A 6,164-nucleotide genomic window follows, 5' to 3' on the forward strand; every position below is an offset into this window, starting at 1 on the left:
TATAATAAAATGAAAATATAAGCTTAAATATTAAAATATGATTAAAATTACATGAGTGCTGCTGCATGAACCTATATTCCAAACACTCTACTAAAGACTGTGGTCTTTATGAAAACTGTTATTAAGAAGAAATTTCTTCAGACTTCGATGCAGTTTACTCCCATGTGATTTTCATTTTTGTTTGTTTGTTTGGTGGATAATCTATAAATTGTTCAAGCTTATCTGCAAGATATTTAATCTTGAGTGTATGTATTCTGAATATTTCCAAGATTGTCAACAGCTTTATTTTGTTTTTATTATAATAATTAATTCATTATGAAGACTTTATATACAATCTGACTGGAATGAATGAAAGCTTATCAAAGCAAGGAGAACAATAATTCAATAAATTATAGGAAATAGGTATTTTAAGAAAATAAATATATTCCTGGTAGTTATTGGAGCAGAAATATGCGTAATTTAATCTATTGTTCTGCTTATATAAACAAGGCAACAAAATGATTTGGGCTTGCAACTTTTCATGGAAAATTTCTGCTAATAAACTGTAAGGCACATTTATGAAGCTTTATAATGAACTCCAACAGAGTGTTGAATATTCAGCACCCAATATATGATCTTTCATTTTCAGCTTCAAAATGGAAATGACCAATTGCAAAAGATAAAATATTAATTTCCCTTTAACTCTTTCTCCCCAAGGATCTCCTTATAAAACTGTCTTCACTTAGATATAACCACAATTAAGCTCTACCCTTCTTTCATAAAGTAGAATTGCAAGCTACAAATAAATTCATGTGATAAAATTTCACCAGCAGTTTCTTCTTGGAAAAAGTAATTTGAAGAGAGGGAGCTTAAACCTCCCATATTTTTCTTTTTTATTTGTATGATATATATTTTTTCATTTGAATGCTTCGTCTTTTTTCTGGAGCGGTACCACTAAGGGAAAATAAGTAGTAAAACTGGAGGTAAATGATTAAATCCCTTTCCCCTTAATTCTCCTCTTCAAATATCTTAATCCCAAAATATTTTTCTCTAGAAAAAAAGCAAAGAACAGTTACATTAATCTGCTATGTGAAGTTCTAGCCTTAATTGAAGTAGAAAGGAGTATAAATTCTGCATCAGTCTCAGCCAATTCAGAGACTGTCTATAATGGCTGCTGTTCTTTCATTACCATAAAATTTTAGTTCCTTGGTCCAAAGCAGTGGTTCCCAAACTTGGCAACTTTAAGACTTGTGGACTTCAACTCCCAGAATTCTCCAGCCAGCTCTGCTGGGAGTTGAAGTCCACAAGTCTTAAAGTTGCCAAGTTTGGGAACCACTGGTCCAAAGCAATGGACAGCATTAACTAACTTTATGATGTCTTGGAGCACCTGACAGTTGATGTTTCAGACTTGTGTAGACTATATTTTTACTAATAACTGAGGCAGTGAGTAAAAAGGATGTTCCTTTTTGATAGAAAAGCAGCCCTTTGAAGCTGCTATATGAAGCTTCTAAGATGAAAGTATAGCAAAACTATTTTACCTTTTTTTGGAAGCCTCCTCCAGCAATTATTTTGTGCAGATTATGGAACACCAAAATCTACTAGAGGATACGTTTTTAGATAGTTATGAAAGAACTAGAAGATATTTCTTCACATGCTCAGTGCATAGGTAGAGGCCTTTGAGGGATATTGCAAAGTGCCTTGTGTATGCAAATTGGGTCTTTAGTATATTTCCCTTAGTGAGCAAGACATCTTACTGTAATCAGTCCAAGCCACCTAGCACAGATCTAGCACAAATCAACTGGAAACTGCTAAACAAACCCAAAGTGTACTTGGATGTAAAGCATTATGAATCCAAGAATCTATTTTGAATATCAGGATAGAACTTACAATCCTTCCATGCAATCAACTACTCCTGATTATCCAAGGTTTCTTCATTCCACCATATGTATTTTAAAATCACACGTTACACAAAGACTAAAATGTGCAAATGAGTTTATAATACAATATTCTATTGTAGTAACACATCCAACTATCATACTATGTGCTACTTCATGTATAAATACTGCACACATCTGACAGTTTTCACTTTGTAAGCAAGTTTGGCATTTGCTTTGCAGCTTTTACATGGCAACCAGTTGAGGGAAACAAACGTATAGAATTTGCCTTAGGCACAGGGGAAAAAAAAATTTACGTACGAGTTTTCTCTTTATCCCCCTTCCCTTGTTTGAGTTGTGAGCCGCCCTGAGTCCCCTTAGGGAAAAGGGCGGCATACAAATGAAATAAAACTTAAACTTAAACTTTATACTTCTGGTTCAATCTCTGCGAGGCTATTTGTTCTGGTGTAAGAAAATTAACAGGAAATAGATAACTATGGAAAAATATTGTCAGTTCAGAAGATAATCTTAAAGGTACAGTATCTGTTGTACTTAGATATTTTTTTAAAAGGCTTAACATGGTGCAAAACCATGCACTACCTTAAATGATAAATAATTCTAATTACACTTCTTAGTACTTATAGATACAAGACATTCCAACCATGTCAACATAGTTCAATATACTTCTCCCTCCTGTTGAATCTTTATAGGAAATTGTTTAATTCAGAGCTTTATTTCTCATTGATATCTAAGTCCAAACAGCTGTTGATAACCTTGGATATTGCGTAAGTTCAAAAATGAACTGAATGAGAACAAGCTGAAATTTCAGTCCAAGCATGATGCAGGTCAGGAAGAACTTAAAATCAAGTTTTCAAACAAAGAATAATGTTTCCCTAATTTGGGGTGGAGTTTCACTTCCTTTGAAAGAGTACTCCACTGTGTAGGTGTGTTTCTTGATAATCAGTTGTAATTGGATCTGTATTTAATAATTGTGGTACAGATTGTATATGCATAACTAAAGGTTGTGTATCAACTGAGACAATCTCTGAGGTTGTATTTGCAACATTATACACATCTTTATTATAGTTCAACAACTGCAATACCATTATGGAAGGCTACCCTTAAAAATGTTGAGATGTTTTAGTTGGTACAAAGTACAGCAGCCAGGCTTTTATTGAAAAATCTATGCTGCTCGTCAATAGCTTCCCAGATATTATTTAAGAGGTTGGCAGTATTAATCTTTAAAACTCTAAACAGCCTCTGCCCTGACTATCTGAGGACCTGTTCCTACCATTAGAAAACTGCCCAGCTTTTAAGAACTGGAAGAGAGCCCCTCCTGAATGTGCTCCCACAAATTTAAGGCTCGTTTATCTGACAAAAAAGAGAGCTTCTTTGTGTCCTTGTGTAGAATGCCATTCCTTAAGAAAGCTGCTACCTTTGTTGCCCTTGGAGAAGCAACAACACATACCCCTTTCACCAGATTATTCATCTTAATTCACACCATTATTTTAATTGTATCTCTTTACATTTTTAATTGACATTATATATTTTGACTCACTGGAGAAGAGCCTAATGCTGGGAACGATTGAGGGCAAACGAAGAAGGGGATGACAGAGAATGAGATGGCTTGATGGAGTCACTGAAGCAATTGGCGTGAGCTTAAATGAACTCCGGGGCATGGTGGGAGAACCATGGAGGTACAAATTATGGATGACTATAGTTAATGCCTTCACCTAGAAAAAAAACCCAAAGGTAAGCTGAGCTGGTAGATAACTGAGGATGAGTGTGTTGGAAAATAATCTCAACAATTTGCCTTTTGATCAATTGGGGGATATAAGTAACCACACCCTTCAAAGCAATTATTCTGAGAGGAGGAGCCAATGTCGCGATGATATGGTTATGTGGTCTCAATGCTCTGAGACAGTGACGTGCGGTGAGGTTTATGGCTGGTGAGGCAAAAAGAAAGAAAGAGGCTTTTGGCTGCTCCGGCGCTTTGTCTGACTCCGACATAGAAGCGGGACGCTTCTATGTCGGAGTCGGACAAAGCGCTGGAGCGGCCAAAAGCCTTTTTCTTGAAAGCTTGAAAGCTTTCAAGAAAAAGGCTTTTGATGCATATAAAAAGGTTATATAATATATTGATAGAAATAGATTCTGAAACAGAGCTAGTTAAAAACTGCGTGATAAAATGGGCACAAAATTTTGAAGAACCAATAATGATGGAAACATGGGAAAAGATATGGGTAAGACATGGAAAATTTATGCAAGCCCAAAACTTGAGAGAGAATTTTTATAAGATGTTTTATAGATGGCATTTAGATCCTAAAAAATTAGCTTGTATGTATCCAAACTTACAATCTAAATGCTGGAGATGTGATTGTGCTGATGTTACGTATTATCATATATGGTGGACTTGTAAAAAAGTCAAACCATTTTGGATAAAAATATAGTGGATTATTCAAAATATTCTTAAAAAGGGGATAAAGTTTATTCCTCAGTTATTCTTGTTAGGTATAATTACAGATTGTACAGTTATAGAGACTAATTTGATTCTGAATTTAACAAAGGCAGCAAGATTGTTGGTGGTGCAGTACTGGAAGAAGGAAGATTGGCCTACTATTCAAGAATGGACGTTAAAAGTAACAAACTTAGCAGAGATGGCTAAAATATCAGCATACCTTAAGGACCATTCAGATGAGAAATACAAGTTGGAATGGAGAAGATGGATTGATTATATTCAAAATAAATATGGGACTAAGAAATTTCAGTTAGCTTAATAAATGAACAAGGAATGTTACAATTTATCTAAAGTTAGCTTTACGAAAGGGGAGTTAAAGTACAAGCGAAGGTACGATGCTAAAGTTAGTTAGTTTATTTTAGTGTATGATTGTTAAATGTTTATACCCTCTATTTGCTCTGGGAGGTTGGGAGGGAATGTGGGATTGGGGGGGGAGGGAGGGAAGGGGAAAAGTATACAATTGTAAAACTTATTAAAACTTTTTAATAAAAAAAATATATAAAAAAAAAAAAAGAAAGAGGCTTTTGGCCGCTCCGGCGCTTGTCCGACTTGACATAGAAGCGGGACGTGTCCCACTTCTATGTCAGACAAAGTACCGGAACAGCCAAAAGCCTCTTTCTTGAAAGCGGGCACCGGGAGGGAGATTGAAAAGGGCTGGCCTTGGTGACGTCACAATGTCATATGCAAATGAGGAGACCATCAACACAGGCTTTTCAGTCCCAGGCAGCCAATGGTAACAGAAACCAGTTTTTTAATCTAAATCCCTTGACAAAGAAGCGAATAACAAAAGAAGACAGCAAGAGAAGGCAACGGGGGATGCGAGGAAGAGGAGAAATCACTGTGACATTCACGAAATTAGGTGTTTGTTCTTTCTTTTCTTCCCCTTTCCCCTTTGGAACTGGATCAAGAAAGTTGTCATTTAACATCATTGCTCCCTTTCTTCCCCCACCCCATCTCTGTTTCGTCTTTAAAGACAAAAAGACACCCATTCTCTGCTTTATTGTATCTGATGTAGTGGGACTTTAACCCTTGCTTAACTCTGCTCAAATGATCATAAAGATAGACTAAATGAGGCACGTGGTTCTCTCGACTCCTCCTGCAGAGGGCACTTTTTTAAGAGGCTTTTTTAAACAGTTAAGCACTAAGCAGAGTCATCCAGTGTGACTCTGGCAGCAACTACCTCAGCCTTTTTCCTTTTATTTTCCTTTTCTTTTCATGATGACAGTGGTGAGGCCCTGCCTCCCCTGCCTCCCCTGACTGTACGTCACTGCTCTGAGACCACAGCCAACACTTTTGCTGTTGGATGGTCCAAATGGACCTAAACTGTCCCGAAGAGACAGTGAACAGGAAGAATACGTCTTGCTGATCTTGGGGATATCGCAAAATCCCTGAAAGAAGCAAGAGAAGTTCTTCAAGCCAGCGACAAAAAATCCAGCCAAGGCTGACAAAGTCAGGGTGGCTCCAAAACAGAAGGATACGGAAAGAGAAAGTGTTTCCAGCTGGTGAGGAATTTTGATTGTTTTAAAAAAGAGACTGCCTATAAAAACTTAAAAATCAATTTAAATTGAAGAATAGAAGAATCAAGCGGCAGAATTATATTTGGAATGGTTTTGGACAGTGGTTATCTTACTTTTTAAATGTTATTTTCATGGATCGAATCTATGCAAACCTTTTGAAATGGATGGATTAAGTTTTCTTCTACCTTCTCTTTGTGACTCTCTGTAATCTATAGACTAAAGTTGCCCTCTTTTATTGCTGTGGGTATTTTTCTAATTCATTTAAAGAGTGGACCTCTT

The sequence above is a fragment of the Thamnophis sirtalis genome, unplaced genomic scaffold, assembly GCF_051295495.1.
Source record: "Thamnophis sirtalis isolate CommonGarterSnake01/CBP01778 unplaced genomic scaffold, rThaSir2_p1.2 scaffold_1, whole genome shotgun sequence".
Lineage (NCBI taxonomy): Eukaryota > Metazoa > Chordata > Lepidosauria > Squamata > Natricidae > Thamnophis > Thamnophis sirtalis.